Consider the following 19,150-nt stretch of genomic DNA (forward strand, 5'->3'; position numbering starts at 1 on the left):
ATCGTCATCATCGCTGTAACAAAAACATACAGTAGCTGGCATTTGCCAAACTTTTTCTTAAAATATTTTTCTTCTTTTGAAATATTCTAAATTTGTGTGCGATTATAAGTGATCGCGCAATTTGCCTACGAATCGTTAAATTTTTTTATTTTTGCTTGTCAGCGAGCTATTTTTTATTCGATCTTTACACATACACACTAACACATTTGTATATGTATATATTGAAATCGGCCGTTTTAAATTTGATTGAATTTAAAATAAGTAAAAAATTAAATTTGGTTCGCTAAAAAATTGTGTAGGCCCTGCCCGTCCGCCAAATCTTTGTTTGCTGTTTACTCGCCGTTGATTTTGGTGTTTGTTTTTTATTTTCTTTCTCTTTTTTTTTATAAATTGTTCACCGATATTTTAATTTTTATGCTCATTGCTCTTTTCACATTCTACGCGCAAATTTTTGTACTTCTATTAGGCTTTTTTACTAACGCGTTCAAACACATTCTTTACACGAACAATTTTTATATTCTTCTTTGCTTTGACTTCGTCTTCGCTTTCATATGTGCCTTTGTAGACTTTTCTCAGATAGGCTTTTGCTATTTCTTCGTTCTCCTTTAACTTTGATTTCGCTCTACGTCGCAGAACACATTGAAAATCGCATGTTCTTCTTGAATTATTTTCGAAATGGTTTTTTGTTTTATTTTTGCTTTCTTTCTCATTCGATCTATATTTAACTAGACATTGTAGCTCAGGCCTCTTTAAAGTCCCGTCATTTAAAACGACATTTACTGTTAAATTTATCACTTTCGTGGCGCGTCACTCGCTAATTTCGTTTTGGGTCGATCGATTATATGATTATATTAAGTAACGAGTAATAATAATAATCAACAACGCGCATTGAATTTACATAGAAATATCAATCACAAATTGCTTACGCAGCGAACGACCTCGTGGCTTCTTTCCGAAGAAACTCTAGTACGTACAGATCCTACTTGCTTTCTAGTTGGATGCGAACAGACAACTGACAGTGGATCCAAAAAAGCGCCACAATCTGCTGCCTCAATACTAAAGCTGCATAAAGCAAAATAAACGCTCGTTAGCTAGAGAGACATGAGCGCCAAAAACTCGTACACAATCAACCCCACACGCGTATCATTTATGTAGCTCTATCAAATACTTACGTCGTATACACGATGATGCCGTGTTGCGCCAACAGCGCAATGCTTAATCATTGGCAATGTGGTAGTCGGTATCATCGTCGTTCATATTCACATCGTATCAGTAGCGACGTACATACATACATGCATACATATGTACAAGTAAGCTATTATGGTGTACGTTTTTTCGTGTAACACCATATGAGGGAATTAAGTATGTAGTAGTAGCTGCGCATATGTATGTAGGTAGGTAAAAAATCAGGCTCCACCAGCTTGGAGCCGATAACTGGCTGACTGGTTGACAAGCTGACTTGCGAGCTAAGTTGTCGGTGGTTGCAAAATCGACTATGCCAACAAAAACAATGCCAATCAAATAACAACAACAATCACCAACTACCATCGCATACCTACATTGGCACAGTGTATTGGGGGGTATGGCGGCATTAGCGGTAACGTTGTCGCATAAGTGTTCAGCATCAATGACGTCGTCGCTAACTGCGCTTACGCGTTCATAATAGACAGTTTTTTTAGTGGTGTTCGTAAAACTGCGTCGCGTTAGTTTTTGCATATCTCGAAAGTGTTCATTTATATCGTATCTCTCCATGGGCCGTGGGCGCATTGTCGTTTGCTAGTTGCGAATTAAAAGTGGGCGCTAATGTTGGTGTTCATTCTCCTCTCAGTGTGATATGATTTATGTATGCTCTTTTACTCATTATTTAGGGAAACATACATAGCTTACGTAGGTATGTATGTACGTAGTTGAAAAATTCTGTGAATAATCGCGCGCTTTTCTTACTTGGTTAGCACAGTGGTTTAAATGGATTGAAAGAGCGTTGTTGCGGTAAAATTTGCAGAAACTAGAGAGAAAATAGAATAAAGTAACATAAATAAAATAAAATGAAATTAATTTAAAAAATTTAACAAAATAAAATAACAAAAGAATAATATAAAAAAAATAAAATATAATATAATAAAATTAAACTTAATAAATAAAATGCAATAAAATAATATAAAAAAAATAACAAAAAAAATAAAATAGAATAAATTAAAATAATATAAAATAAAATGAAATGAAATAAAACAAAATAACATAAAGTAAAAACTAAATAAAATAAAATGAAACTAAATAAATTAAATTAAACTAAATTAAATTAAATAAAACTAAGTTTAATTAAAATAAGTCAAATAAAACGAAGTAAAATCTTTTTTGTCGATGAGTTAAAAAAAAATAAATGTAAGGTGCGATAACCTCCGAAGAGATCTAAGGCCGAGCTTCTCTTCCAATTTGCGTCGTGCGCCTCTTGATTTTCTTTACAAATTGGCCGGACGGGACCTACATATTTTATGCCGACTCCGAACGGCATCTGCAAGGCAGATGAGTTTTCACTGAGAGCTTTTCATGGCAGAAATACACCCGGAGCGTTTGCCAAACACTGCCGAGGGGCGACCACGCTTAGAAAAATTTTCTTCTAATTTAAAAACCTTATTTCTAAAATTTTGATGTTGCTTTGCCCGGGGTGCGAACCCAGGGCATACGGTGTGGTAGGCGGAGCACGCTACCATCACACCACGGTGGCCGCCACGGTAGTCGATGAGTTCTCCTAGCTAAAAAGGGCGCATCCCTTGAAGCTTGCTCCGTAGACGTCCCAATTAGATTGGGCGAGTTTAAGCGAAGGCGAGAGTGCACATGATAGGCCAAGCGAGAAAGGCGTGGGTTCAAGCGCGGGGCTGTAAAGTGTCGAAAATTATGTGTAGGTCTTACAACCTTAGACTAACACAGTTGTTTCTATCATTAAAAATAGAGGACTGTAGACTCATGACGGGTATTCTGACTGGACACTGCCTTCTGGCGTCACATGCCTTTAAATTACGCTTGGTCAGTGATAGCAGATGTAGGAAGTGCGGGTTGGAGGAGGACACGATCGAGCACGTTCTGTGCTCGTGCCCTGCACTTGCCAGGCTAAGACTCCAGCTATTAGGAGTGATACAGCTGTCAGATCTAGAAGCAGCAAGTGGCTTAAGTCCTAGGAAGCTTATAGTATTTGCCAAGAGGACGGAGTTATTTTATAACATAGGTCCTGGTTTTTGATAGGGTTTTTCAGTTTGGTCGTTAAAACAAACTTCTGGTAACACTACGGACTCAATCAGTCTATGTGAGGTCCTCATGGACCGACCAGTTCAACCTAACCTATCCGTTTGTCATCGAAGAGTTTTGGATTTTTGATCGAAAAGTTATAGATATGTTATCTATTTGTTAACGGATAGTAATCCGATTTCGTATCGAAATGTTATCAAAAAGTTATCGATAACTTATTGATTTGTTATTGGAATGTTGTCTATTTGTTACCGTCGTGCTATGAAAAAGTTATCTATTCATTGATTTGTTATCGAACAGTTGCCTTATCAGAGTTTTACCAATTTGTAATCGGCATGTTATCGATATGTTGACGACTCATCGGTTTGTCATAAAACATATACCTATACAAATTTTATATAAATTCGATGACAAATCTGAAACCCGTGTGTTTCCCGATAGGAAACCAATAAAAAGCCGATGACTAGGAAACAATAAGCCGATTACAAACCGGTAAGCTGACGATAATTATTCGTTATCGATAATATTCTGAATATAAAACCATACGACGAAGCTCTTCTCAAACAGCCCGGAGCTATTTGCTTCTAGTAAAGTTATATCCATGGTGAACTAACTTCAGCTCCTAGGCTAGCTCTAAAAAATATAGCTGCCCGACGTATACCTATATGTTTACACACCGAACTTCACGAGTACGTGGCTTCAAGCCTTTTTTAAGTAGTAATTCGCCTAGAGAACGTTGTCTTACCGGAAAAATAAATGTTTCAAAGAACACCAGTTTTATCCTGTCACGAGAGGATCTTTAATAATTTTCAAGAAACTAAATTAGTTATCTTCAGATTTAGAGGATGTATTCGAAATTCTAAGTATTCTTTTTAGATTCAGGCTCTTGGTACGACAGGGTTTGACAACATTTTTCTATATCGTCACATAAAGCATAAAAATTGCCGACAGCATTTCTCTCGAGAATTTATCAACAAATCAAAGGTAAAAGCGCAAAACGGTGTAAGCGACAATCAAAATTACCAGAAAAGCACAAAAAAAAAAAACTTTGCTAATTTCATAATCATATATTACAAAAAATGTTGTCTAAAAAAATCGTAGAGATCGGACATATATATAACTTATATCACATGTTTGCAAAGCATCAGCAAAAATAAACTACGGTTTTTGAGGTTGCGTATTTGCCATGACGTAGCAAATGCAAAGCCGGTAATAATTTTTTGGAGAATGCAATGCTAAATATCTATTGATTTTGGAGTGCAATCCACAAAGCATATTTTTCGATCCAAATTGTGTTGTATATTTATTTACAGGCGCACATCAACAGAGCCTAGTTACATTGGATTTTTAGCAGCGCTTTATTTAACAATGCCTCCGCTGTCCACTACTACTTACTTACTTACTTAATAGGCGCTTAACCGTTTAAACGTTTAAAAGCTATAAAACAACGAAATATTTTTTATGTACTCATTATGCATGAAGTTGGTCAAGATAAGCTTGAAGTGTACATACGGTATTTATAATTTTAAGAATATAGACGAGAAACATCATATACGCTTTTCTTTCGGGATCGGACATTAAATTTGCCAATTGTATTACACTAACGCCACTTACTTCGAGACACGCACAATGTTACACGCCAAAGCGTTATATGTAAAACCGCCCAATAGGGCTGATCACATTCAACACGGCGTCTACAGACCACAACCACAATAAAGCAAAGCTTGACGACAACCGTAGCCAAGTATTTTTTTACCTTATCGCTAATAATGACATCTAGTAGAAATTATGTTTGTTTGTTCTTCGCAGAATTAATATTTGAGCTATGAAATAAACGTTAATCTGAAATAAGCCTGAGTTAGCGATACCTTTCAATTTAACCACTTGTCACTTCCGTCGATCGGGTGATTTTTGTTTACCATATTTCTAGGAATGTTTGTTCGCGCATGTTTACCCTTCTATAAATTTATAGTTTGTTTGCTTTAAAACAGATGTTTTATTGTTGAATTTTTCAAACGGGATATGTAGTCAGAGTTGGACTAAATTTATTCTCGAGTATATGAAGATATTGGGATAAACCCACTTCGCCATTTATTTTTAACTGCTGTGAAATGGCGGACCAGGAAACGACCCTCAAAATACCTCTGATGTCATATATGTAATACTCCTATATTGCTAATAGAAAATGCTCGCAATGTATTTTGAATTCGAAATCGAAACAAAAATATTTTTGTGGTTGTAGCAGCATAAGTATGACAAGAAAATATTTACATTTAGGTACATTCGATTATTGAATACAAAAACAAAAACGTTTAAACAGCAGTATGTACATCGGCACTCAGATGTTTGGGAATGTACCTAGCTTTTTGTAGCAATCAGGGCTGTCATGGAATCCAAGTCGGTTTTGCGTTTTGTCGGAATTACAAACCAATATTGATTTAAATTGGTGTCATAAAACCGTATTGGTTTTGCTCTTTTCGAATGTAAATGAAACCGATGTTCGAATCAGCTGTTTTGCAGTGCACCGGCAATTTTGATGTTAATTTTTTTGGCAAAATGTTATAAAAACTTGTTTTGTGCATTTAAACAGAAATAAACAAATTTATTGACATCAAAATGGCATCAGCAGTTGTAGCATTTATATTATTGGAAGAAGAAAGTTGCGAGAAGGCCAAAAGGAAAATTTTGACAGATCGCAGCAATCCATTTGAGTTTCCAGAGACAGCGTAATTAAAAATATTTCTTAATGTGGGTTTATAGATATGTATAGTGTATTTGCAGTTACATTGCATACTATCGCATAAGCAAAGAGGCTTTCCGATTGGTATTGGACACCATTGAAGGACGCTTAACTCGCTCGAAAGTTCTGCCAGTGCTGCAACTAGCAGCTACGTTAGGATTTTTAGCTGAAGGATCCTATCAAAGATCAGTTGGCAAGGATTCTAACATGAGTGTAGGAAGAAGCACGGTGTCAACGATTTTAGATGATGTGCTTCGTGAAGCCCTTCGCAATATCTGGATGTTTCTCCATAAATATAATCAAAGTATTGTTTTGCATGGAATTTTTATGCTTTCCCCTAATAAGAATGAAAATATATGTAAATTTATATTTATTTATTTATATTATCGGATTCTGTGACACCTAAAACCGACACTAATTCCAATTCGAATATTAAACCGATAACATTGGATTTCATGACACCAAACTAATTATTTTGTCGTTTTTACATCCGATTCCGACAACAATTGGATTCCATGACAGCCCTGAATATAGGGGTATTATATATATGTTTGATGTGATGTTGTATATGGTGAACTTCCTTAATTTTTTTTTCGTGTCGTAATAACTTTTTGCCTCAGTTAATTTATTACAAAATAAAAAAAAAATGATCGCCTCTAAAAATTTCTGGCAGCGCAAAAAGAAGTTATTTGTATGTTATGTAAGCGTTAGTGATACAGAGGGCGAATAGCTTGTTTTTTCAGTTGACTGTATGTTATTTTTTTTTTTTTTGTTCTTGTAAAAAAAGAGAGGACACCAAGCAACTGTTACACCGCCGAGTACTCGGGATTTAAGGTATTATTTAGCTGTTGAGAAACCATATTTTGCGTTGAAAACCTTCAATTTTTGATACAAATTCGTCTTTGAAATATTTAATTAACAAATTGAGAATAACAAGCACCCTAGAAGTTAACGAAGCAAACGAAAGAAAAATGTTCATGCTGCTATGTCAAAACTACGAATTATTTGCTGTCATCCAGGAAAGATTCGGTGCACTAGCGGTTATGCAGCCACTTCTGCCGTCTCTTATGACGGATATAAATTGGAGATTGTGAAGGTGTTCGTCTATCTGCGCATCAGCAATAACCGCATTATTAATGTTAGCTGGGAAATCGAACGTAGAATACCAATATAACGCCTGACAACAAGTGCTGCCTTGTAGTGGCCAGGAAATTTAAAAGGAAAGTTCTCTTTCGACTAGCAAAATATACTTTCTGTAAGTCGCTCAGCATAGCTTTCCCGGAATTGAGGGAAGATTAAGATGACCTTTGGAATGCTCTGAGATAAAAGTTCGAACAAAGGCACTGCGGCCAGAAAATATTTCAATCGACACCGCCATTCAGAAGAAGAGAAAGAAGAAGACCGCCACTGAGTAGGGAAAGGCAGGTGGAGGTAATCCCAGTTGGCGTCAGTTATTGCAAAACAGGCATTGCCTAGGAATAGCCAATTATTGATGATGACGGTACAACTCTCCTGCCCTGCATCCGATTAGCACCAGTTCGGTGGTCGTCATTACACCTCGTGACTTGCCTGACGTCCCCCATTGTCGGCACGGTGTATACATATATACGTATACTTTTGAAGGTATATCTCTTTATATTCCTACATCAAAATATATTAAAAAGTTGTATCAACATTTTCGGCTTTGCTTCTTTGTTACGATCAATAAACCATTAATATGTATATATATATTTTATGCATAAATATTCTCTATTGTCTCTATTTTTGATATTTTTTTTTTTTTGCTTTCTTCATAAAATACTTCAAGAATATTTTGTTTAGGTAGAAATATTTTAAAGAGCGCAAACACTCAGAATTTATATTTCTATGTGAATTTAATGCGCAGATATTCACGTTCGTTAAGCAACAAATTTTATAATTAAATATTAAATTTTTTTTTTATTCTATTTCTATTTATTCTTTTCGTGGTTTTTATAACACAACTTCGTAGATATTTAGATTTTTTTGCAAATACGCGTACGTTTGGAGAACATTTAACTATAAGTTTACGCACATACATATGCACATACCCACCATTTGTTAAAAAAAAATGTATTATAAAAAGGCAAGACTAAACAAAAAAAATATATCTATACGAATTTAGAATCTGTGTATAAATAGGTACATATATACATATGTATATATAAGACCTTATAACACTCTTTGTCACTGAAATTGGCACACCTATTGTGTTCGCAGTTGTGCCAAGAAACACGCAGACCCAGAAATTAACTTATTCTTTTCCAAAGTTCACTAAAGCAATGGTTCTGCTCCTAATTTCAGCCTCCAAACTCCAGTTTTGGCTAACGCTAAAACTCCCTCTCTAAAACAGTATAATGTGTGCAGGAAAGCATGCAACATTTATTACCATGTTGTCATAATAAATAAAAACCACCAAAGTGCTATGTAAAAGTATGGGAGTTAGGCTGTTATTCTTAGTGACCATATAGTACTAATTGTTGCATACTTTTCTGCTGTTTTGAGGATATGGAGTTTAGACGTTAGCAAAGGTTAGAATTCGGGGCCAACTTTCACTAGCGCTAAAACTCCTTCGGTATCAAGTGCGCAGAAAAGTATGCAACATTTGGAAGTAAACGGTCATAAGAAATAACTGCCTAAATTTAATACTTTTTTTTTTTAAATAGGAACTAGGCGGTTATTGCTTATGACCACATGGTACTAAATATTGCATACCTTTCTGCGCACTTGATACTATATGTGACCCGGTCTATGAAAAGGTGGCTTGTGACTCAAAAAATTTTTCCACTTTTTTTCTGGTTTCGATAGTTTTTGAGACGCTCTTTCATGTGGTGAAGAAAGTCCTAACTTGCTTAGAAGTGTACTAAAAATGTAGAGAGAGAAGAGCACAAATGAAGGACGATGAAGCCTTTGGTTCCTTCGATGCCACTTTGGTGGCTGGTGAAGCATTCTAAGATTTTTTTGATAGCATTTTTTTCGATGGCAATGGAGCCATAATATCGGTCAGAAACTAGTTTGTGCTTTGCCTTTTGGGCATGACTGTTATTAATGCAAAAGAAAAACTACTAAGAAACTGAAGAAATGCATTGTTTATCTTTAACAGCTGTTTCTTGCAATTTCTTTTTTGAGTCATAAGCCACCATTTCATAGGCCGGGTCACATATACTATTTTACGTGTTTTTGGCAACGGTGCTTTAGCAAAAGCGAAAGCTAGAATTTGGAGGTGATTTCATGCTTTCTTTTAATCAGGCATGCTTAACGAACGAAACGATATCATTTCGTTACGATAATCAACGTTAATAAACGAAACGAAATGACTTCGTTTCGTTTATTAACGTTAAGAACGCCAAATTAACGTTAATTTGACGATCTTAACGTTAATAAACGAAACGAAGTGACTTCGTTTCGTTTGTTAACGTTGATTATCGTAACGAAATGATATCGTTTCGTTCGTTAAGCATGCCTGCTTTTAATAATGTAACGTAATTTTAATTCGAATGAGAACGGTTTGATGATGCCATCTACAGCAGTTATTATGTCACTATTGTTCTTAAAATGTAATATATGTACATACATTAAAATTGTAAATTTTTTTGTATAATACTATGTTCAAACAGAAAAATAAATTGAGGAAATTTCGATTTGAATTGAGTGCTGTTCATACAACTCGATTTAGCTTACACAATTGTAATTTGATAGCTCATCTCTACAGTAACAACATATCTTTGTTGAGACTGTCAAAATGTGCGTGTTGGTATTAGGTGAATAGAATGGAATGAAAACATAAAACTTTGAAATTTTTGTGTGTTGTAAGAAAATGTGTTCAATGTTTTGGTTTCATTTTGAATTTGCCATCTTCTTTTGACAATCTCTACTCCAGTGAAATGAAAGACATAAAATCAGCTGATGAGATGAGCCAACCATATAGTTCAGCCGTGCGTAGCTGACGTTTAAGTATACTCAATAAACACACTTTACAATGTTGCATTTGCAGTTTGAAACAATTTATTACGCAATTTTTTTTAAATTGGCAATTTATTATTACAATTTATTATATGACAAATTGCGTAATAAATTGCCCAAATAGTATAAATTGCCAATTTGGTGTGTGTTTGAACCTAGTATAAGGAAAATAGCAGTTTTTTTACATGTATGAATAATGTACATATGCACCGAAACTTTATATGGACTGCTAAGTGCTTAACTTTATCTACACTTATGAAATTGTTGCGCATAAAATTTGTACTAAAAAGTGTGTGTCTGCACTATTCTCCACGTTAAATTTTGGTATGCGTTATAGACTATAACCTAAAAGGTTCGTGTCTCCACTATTCGTCCATAAACTACTACTATGTGTAATTCTCCATAAGCGTTTTTTTAGTTTCAAATTTAGTAGTATATACATGTAAAAAAAAACAGACTAATATTACAATCCTTCACAATTTTAATTGACATTACTTTAAGCTCAAAAAAAAATTTAACAATGAAAAGGTGTGTCTATTCAAGTGACGCAAAGTGTAAGTGCATACGTATATACCTACAAATTTCGTAAAATAGCGTATTCATGAAATATTTGCTTTTTTATTACAACCACAAATGCCAAGGCAAATGAAACGAGCCCCCACGAGTTTGTGTTTGTTTCATTGATTTGGGAGCGTAAAAATTGATGATGCGCAATTTCTTACAGTGTACGAATTATGCATACAAACGCGAAACTTATTCAATTTAAAATCCTATCGGTTTCATGCTAAAACACTGTTAGATCTAAGTAGATATGTACTCAGTAAGTATATTAAGATTGTCATTTTTACCAAAATATTTTTTTTTTCTGGCCACAATTGGGCTAGAAACGAACACCCTTCTCGTAGTACTATGGTCACATTCAGTTGATGTGCAGACTTTACAGAGCGTCGAGTTAAATCTAAGAAAGGCTACTTTCTTCATTTCGCTGTTTCTTCGAAACTTACCTTTGGAGAAATTTAAATATAACCGGTTAACATTTGCTTCGCCTAATACGATGCTTAAAGTGTTTCATATGACTACTCAATTGTAGGATATTCGGTCCTTTTAATTGTTAGTTAATGTTTTTGTCTACTTTTTATATCTTGAAGGAGGATGAAGCCGCGTAAAAAGTCCACCGCGTAAGTAGGGAAAGCTTCTGACCACCATTCACCTGGGAATGGCTAGAGCGATTTTTTTGCATATGATTCAAGTAGCTCACTACCTCCGGTCGCTTGCTGCCAAGTATCCTCTGGGTACCCACTGAACATCCGTTAAGTGGTGGTTTTATCGGCAGCGTCTTGCCACCACAAGGTGGCGGCTGCAAGCGGGCTGTCTTGGATCAAGCGACTCGCTATAAAACGTACAAATTAATATTTTCATCACCACTGAGCGTGTTTTGCGCTGAGCTTTGGACCCTCCACGTCGAACCACACGCCAATGACAACTTTAATTGATGACGATAATGGCATGCCTATGGAAGCAGAGGAAGAGGGCAGCACCCCCTCCGCTGGAAGGATCAGGTTGAAAACGATTTAAATTCCCTTAGTGGCGCCAGTTAGCAGAGCGAAGAAGCGACTGGCCCGCCATATGACCGGTTAAGCGCCAGTTAAGGAAGTACTTATATCTTACTTGATTAAATTAAATTAGATTAAATTAAAGTAAACCGAGTTAAATTGAATTAAATAAAAATTAATTAAATTAAATTTATATAAACTAAATCAAATTAAATTAAATTAAATTTAAATACATTAAATCCAGTTAATTAAATTAAATTAAATTAAATTGATATAAATTAATTTGAATTAAATTAAATTAAACGTAATAAAATTAAATTAAATAAATTACACTGAATTTAAATAAATCGATTTTCAATCTATGAGTTAGCCGTTCATTATCGAAGAGTTTTGGATTTTTCATTGAAAAAGTATCGATACGCTATCGGACCTCTCATCGAAGTGTTATCGTAAAGTCATCTTTTTGTTATCAAAAAGGTATCGATTACTTACTAATAAGTTATCGATATAACATTATTAAAAGGATATCCATTTGTTTTAGGAAATAATAAATTTGTTATAGGAGTGCTACCAATTTGTTATAGGCTTGTTATGGAAAAGTTATCGATTTGGCTATCAAAAATGTATCAATGTGCAATCGAAGAATTATCAATTGGTTAACGACGACTCATCGGCTTGTGATTATATATAAAACTATAACTATATATTGGCGGCCACCGTGGTGTGATGGTAGCGTGCTCCGCCTATCACACCGTATGCCCTGGGTTCAAATCCCGGGCAAAGCAACATCAAAATTTTAGAAATAAGATTTTTCAATTAGAAGAAAATTTTTCTAAGCCGGGTCGCCCCTCGGCAGTGTCTGGCAAGCGCTCCGATTGTATTTCTGCCATGAAAAGCTCTCAGTGAAAACTCATCTGCCTTGCAGATGCCGTTCGGAGTCGGCATAAAACATGTAGGTCCCGTCCGGCCAATTTGTAGGGAAAAATCAAGAGGAGCACGACGCAAATTGGAAGAGAAGCTCGCCCTTAGATCTCTTCGGAGGTTATCGCGCCTTACATTTATTTATTTTTTATAACTATATATTATATAAAACTTTAATATAAATTCGATGAGAATGGTGTAACCCTATGGCAAGCCGAAAGAATAGAAATTAATAAGAAGTCTATGACTCGGAAAAGTCGGAATTTTTATTTATGGTAAAGTTACCTCTCTTAACTAAATTAGCTTGAAAATAAAATTGTTTCCAGACGTGCACCTTTATGTGTACACATCGAATTTCTCCAGTACTAGATTGTTTCGCCGTTTTTAATAGGCTTGGCACGGTTCAAATGCGATTAAATAAATTTTACAAATATTATATGGCGTAAGACAAAACAATTTAAGTCGAAATCATAAAATTCTGATCGTTATCACAAAAAAACTAATTGTTATTGAAAATATTTGACGAAATCAATTTCATCTAAACTTTTTCTATATCGTGGGCCATATACGAAAAAACTGAAACTAATCGAATTGGATGATAGGATCTCACAGCTGAGTTTCCTCAGAAATTTTTTTTAATTTGTTCAGGTATTTACCTGACATAAATAAACACACCAAAAAACTTCCTAATTTAAAAATAAAAATCCGACTTGATCATATTTGTTTTTGTTGCATAAAAAAAAGTTGTATGGAAAAAAGTCCGAAGCCCGCTAGGAAAAAAATCGCCAAAAATCAGGGAGGCCCTTTTATCGTATTAAGATTAACACAGAATTGGTAAAATTTAATGCGCTACAAAAGTGCTTCTTACAAAAAGTAAACAAACTTTTGACGAAAATTTAGAAATTCTCATAAAAATTCCATCTAAACTTAATGCCATACAATTGCTTATACGACTATTTTTGCTGGCTATTTATTTGTGCCAGCAAGTAAATTGAAACAAAAAAGCATTTGATTGTAGAAAAGATAAAAATTCAGATCAGCACAGGTTAAAAAGAATTACTTCATCGACTCTCACTCAAACAATAAATTAACGCCAACGCGTTCTTAATGTTACTCGTAAAAATCTCAGAATCATGTAATTCGAAATTAGATTATTAACTGATACGTAACACTGAACTAGTCATTTGGCCTTCAAACTTTATAATTTGAATTAAATAAGCATAAAAGCGTGGAAGTGAAATGAACATTTGTTGACATTTTCGCGTACGCAAAAGCGATCTTAAGGATATATGTATATAACTAGCCTTTACCCGCGGCCCCGTCCGCAATGAAAGATTTAAATATATGGGCTATTCGCGTTAGCCTGCTTATTATCTTTAAAATTTTGTTTTCTGTCTAATGCATTTTATTTTTGTAATTGAGTAAAAAAAAGAACTAAATGAGCTGATAACCTGATAGGATCCCAAATGATCCCGAAATTATCCAGAAAAAGCTACGAAATGACCCCAAAGCTATCGCGGACGGATCCCGAAAACCATCCAGAAATGCCCCGAAAGGGTGCAAAAACTATCCCGGAAAAGTAACAAAAAATCCAGAAATGATCCCGGAAGGCTGCAAAAACTATCCCGGAAAAGTAACAAAAAATCCCGAAATGGCTCCTACGGCATCCCGGACGGATCCAGATATGATCTCGGAAGGATCCCCAAATGATCCCAAAATGGTCCCGAAATGACCCTGATGGATCCGGCAAACCATCAAGAAATTATGCCGAAAGGGTCCCAAAATGATCCCGAAATAATACAGAAAAAGTCACGAAACGACCCCTAGAATATCCCCAAATGATCCCGTATTAGCCCCGAAAAGGTCCCGAAATAACCCCGACAGGATCCCGGACAAATCCCGAAAACCATCCAGAAATGATGCCGGAAGGAATCCCAAATGATTCCGTAAAAGTCCCGCATTGATTCCGACGGGATCCCGAACGGATACCGAAAATCATCCAGAAGTGATGCCGGAAAGGTCCTCAAATGATCACCTAATAGTCCCGAAGTGACCCTTAAGGGGTCATGGACGGATCCCATAAACCATCCAGAAATGATCCCGATATAGTCCCGAAGAAGTCCCGAAATGACCCTGACGGGATCTCGAACGCACCCCTAAATCACCCTGACGGGATCCCGGACAGATCCCGAAATCCATCCAGAAATGATCTTGGGAGGGACCCCAAATTATCCCGAAAAAGTCCCGCAATGATTCTGAGGGGATCCTGATCGGATACCGAAAACCATCCAGGAGCGATGCCGGAAAGGTCCTCAAATGATCACCTAATACCAAAATGACCCTGACGGCATCCCGAAATGATCCCAAAATCCATCCAGAAATGATCTTGGGAAGGTCCCAAAAGTATCCCGAAATAGTCTCGGAAAAGTTCAGAAATTACCCTGACGGGTTCCCGGACGAATCCTGAAAGCCATCTCTAAATGATCCCGAAAAAGTCCCGAAATGACCCTGACTGGACCCCGAAAGGATCCCGAAAACTATCCAGAAATGATGCCGGAAATGTCCTCAAATGATCACCTAATAGTTCCGAAAAGACCCTGACGGGATCCCGAACGGATCCCGACAACTAGCTAGAAATGATGCCGAAAGGGCCCGCAAATGATCCCGTATTAGTCGAGAAAAGGTCCCGAAATGAACCCGACGGGATGCCGGACGAATCCCAAAAACCATCCAGAAATGATGCCGGAAGGGACACCAAATGATCCCGAAAAAGTCCCGCAATAATTCCGACGGGATCCTGAGCGGATACCGAAAACCATCCAGAAGTGATGCCGAAAAGGTCCTCAAATGATCACCTAATAGTCCCAAAATGACCCTGACGGCATCCCGGACAGATCCCGAAATCCATCCAGAAATGATCTTGGGAGGGTCCCAAAATTATCCCGAAATAGTCTGGGAAAAGTCCAGAAATTACCCTGACGGATCCCGGACGAATCCTGAAAACCAATCTTAAATGATGCCGAAAAAGTCCCGAAATGACCCTGATGGAACCCGGAAAGAATCCCGAAAACTAACCAGAAATGATGCCAATAGTTCCGAAAAGACCCTGACAGGATCCCGAACGGATCCCGACAACTATCCAGAAATGATACCGAAAGGGCCCGCAAATGATCCCGTATTAGTCGAGAAAAAGTCCCGAAATGACCTCGACGGGATGCCGGACGAATCCCAAAAACAAAAAAAAAAAAAAATCCTCAAATGCTCACCTAATAGTCCCAAAATGACCCTGAGGGCAACCCGGACAAATCCCGAAATCCATCCAGAAATGATCTTGGGAAGGTCCCAAAATTATCCCGAAATAGTCTCGGAAAAGTCCAGAAATTACCCTGACGGGTTCCCGGACGAATCCTGAAAGCCATCCTTAAATGATCCCGAAAAAGCCCCGAAATGACCCTGACGGGATCCCGAAAGGATTCCAAAAACTATCCAGAAATGATGCCGGAAAGGTCCTCAAATGATCCCGTAATAGTTCCGAAATGACCGTGACGGGATCCCGAACGGATCCCGACAACTATCCAGAAATTATGCCGAAAGGGTCCACAAATGATCCCGTATTAGTCGAGAAAAAGTCCCCAAATGACCCCGACATACTCCAGAAAAGGTTCCGAAATGGCTCCGAGGGAATCAACGACGGATCGCGAAAACCATACAGAAATGATTCCGGAAGGATCCCAAAATGATCCCGAAATAGTCCGGAAATGACCCAGATGGGATCCCGCACAGATCCAGAAATGAACCCGGAAGGGTCCAAAAACTATCCCGGAAAAGTAACAAAAAATCCCGAAATGGCTCCTACGGCATCCCGGACGGATCCAGAAATGAACTCGGAAGGGTCCTCAAATGATCCCAAAATGGTCCCGAAATGACCCTGATGGATCCGGCAAACCATCAAGAAATTATGCCGGAAGGGTCCCCAAATGATCCCGAAATAAAACAGAAAAAGTCACTAAACGACCCCTAGAGGATCCCCAAATGATCCCGTATTAGCCCCGAAAAAGTCCCAAAATGACCCTGACGGGATCCCGAAAGGATTCCGAAAACAATACAGAAATGATGCCGGAAAGGTCCTCAAATGATCCCCTAATAGTCCCGAAATGACCGTGACGGGATCCCGACTACTATCCAGAAATGATGCCGAAAGGGTCCGCAAATGATCCCGTATTAGTCGAAAAAAAGTCCCGAAAGGACCACGACGGGATCCCGGACGAATCCCAAAAACCATCCAGAAATGATGCCGGTAGGTATCCCAAATTATCCCGAAATAGTCCCGAAATGACCACGTCGGCATCCCGGACGGATCCCGAAAATTATCCAGAAATGATGCCGGAAAGGTTCCCAAATGATCCCCTAATAATCCCGAAATTACCCTAATGGGATCCCGGACGGATCCCGAAAACCATCCAGAAATGATGCCGAAAGGGTTCCCAAATGATCCCGTATTAGTCGCGAAAAAGTCCCGAAATGACTCCGACGGGATCGCGGACGTATCCCGAAAACCATCCAGAAATGATGCCGAAAGGGTTCCCAAATGATCCCGTATTAGTCGCGAAAAAGTCCCGAAATGACCCCGACGGGATCCCGGACGGATCCCGAAAACCATCCAGAAATGATGCCGGATGAGCCCCAAAATGATCCCGAAAAAGTCCCCAAATGACCCCGACGAGATCCCGGACGGATCCCGAAAACCATACAGAAATGATGCCGGAAGAGCCCCCAAATGATCCCGAAAAAGTCCCCAAATGACCCCGACGATATCCCGGACGGATTCCGAAAACCATCCAGAAATGATGCCGGAAGAGCCCCCAAATGATCCCGAAAAAGTCCCCATATGACCCCGACGACATCCCGCACGGATCCCGAAAACCATCCAGAAATGATGCCGGAAGGGTCCCCAAATGATCGCGAAATAGTCCCGAAATGATTCCGGAATAGTCCAGAAAATGTTCCAAAATAACCCCGACGGGATCCCGGACGGATCCCGTAAACTATACAGAAATGATCCCGGAAGGGTCCCAAAATGATCCCGAAATAGTCCCGAAAAAGTCCCGAAATTACCACGGCGTAATCCCGGACCGATCCCGAAAACCATCCAGAAATGATCTCGGAAGGGTCTCGATATAACCCTTACGGGATTACAAATAAGGTGAAGCTAATTATAAAACCATGTTAATAAGGCAGCAGGCGCATTGGAGCGAATAAAAAGTTAGATAGAAACATACAGGTAAAGCTAATAAAAGCGTGCTAATAAAAACAATTGATGGACGGCGGATGGCGGGAGTAGAGGAGAGGACCACTGATCGTTCCTCCAAAATTGTCTAGATCTCGTTCTGTATGTACCAGATACCAAAAACTATTGATTTAGGAGAAAATTTAGATTGAGTTATAACAATTTATGGATTTTACACCAGAGGGGGAGATAAAGGGGGGCGGGCGGAGGGTGTCACTGCTTACTTTGTAAGCCCTCGACTTATTTGACCCCTTGAGTCTGTGATATTGGTGAAGGCCAGTATACGTAAAGTTATAATGTGTAAAAATTATGAAAAATAATTTCTCGAAGGGGTCGTGGGACCCTCACCCCTCTTTCCATGTTCGAAAAAAATTTCGCTAGTAGACTACTGTCTGTGTCCCAAATTTCATCAAAATCCGTGTAGCCATTCTGGCGTGATTCAGTCGCAAAGACGAAAAAATATAATAATTAAATTATAACTGTTCCTAGGGGGCGGGACCACGCCCCTTTTGAAAAATATATAGCTAGTAGATCCTTCTAGACTATTGGCTATATGTGTGCAAAATTTCATCCAAATCGGTCCAGCCGTTCTTGCGTTATTGAGTCACAAAGACAAACGTCTAGACAAACATCCAAACATCCAAACATCCAAACATCCAAACATCTTAACATCCAAACTTTCCCATTTATAATATACTAGCCTTTACCCGCGGCCCCGTCCGCAAGGAGAAAATAAAATATATGTGCTATTCACGTTAGCCTGCTTATCAAGTTGTCTGTTTAAAAATTTTTTCTGTCAATGTATTTTATTTTTTAATACAGTAAAAAAAAAGAACTAACTGAGCTGATGGGCACGCTTACATGAATAGTACAATACACATTTTTCGAATTAAAAAAAATACATTTTGTTTCTAAGTTAAATTAATTGATATGACAGGGGTGAAAGAATTACTACTCATAGAACAAAGGAGTGAAACTACAATTAGCTAAAACCAAAAAGAAGTTTTTAAATGAAAGTAGTGTTGCTTTTTCGGGTATTTAGTTGGTTAAAATATTACAAAAATTTTAATTATAGTTATAATAGTTCGTTACAGGATTCATTTAAAAATAGAACGAAAAAGCTGTGATATATTAAAGATAAAACATACCGAATTTTAATTACGAATAATTTGCCGTAAATCCACGGCCATGTGTGCTGAATTACCGGTTTCGAAGAGACCTAAAATGATCCCGGAAGTGTCCCTAAGTGACACCAAATAGTCACGAAATGATGCCGACGGGATCCTGGACAAATCTCGAAAACTATCCAGAAATGATGCCGGAAGGGTCCCAAAATAATCCCGAAGTAGTCACGAAAATTCCCGAAATGACCCTGACGGGATCCCGGAGGGGATCCCGAAAACCATCCAGATTTGATTCCTGAAC

At 37.7% G+C, this 19,150-nt stretch overlaps 1 protein-coding gene across 10 annotated transcripts in view; it reads right to left on the minus strand.

Annotated features, from left to right (window-relative positions):
* foxo (forkhead box, sub-group O) overlaps positions 1-1,050 on the minus strand; it is a 173,824-nt gene extending 172,774 nt beyond the window's left edge. For 2 of the 10 annotated variants that reach the window (XM_067761786.1, XM_067761785.1), the window contains exon 1: positions 481-1,015. The gene's annotated coding sequence lies outside the window, so the exon portion shown is untranslated. Of the gene's footprint in view, positions 1-194 lie in introns of all 10 variants that reach the window. The other 8 variants (XM_067761784.1, XM_067761789.1, XM_067761788.1 and 5 more) reach the window with 7 other exon arrangements.
* Between the last annotated feature and the right edge of the window lie 18,100 nt (positions 1,051-19,150).

This window comes from Eurosta solidaginis, chromosome 1 (genome assembly GCF_040869045.1).
Source record: "Eurosta solidaginis isolate ZX-2024a chromosome 1, ASM4086904v1, whole genome shotgun sequence".
Classification (NCBI taxonomy): Eukaryota; Metazoa; Arthropoda; class Insecta; order Diptera; family Tephritidae; genus Eurosta; species Eurosta solidaginis.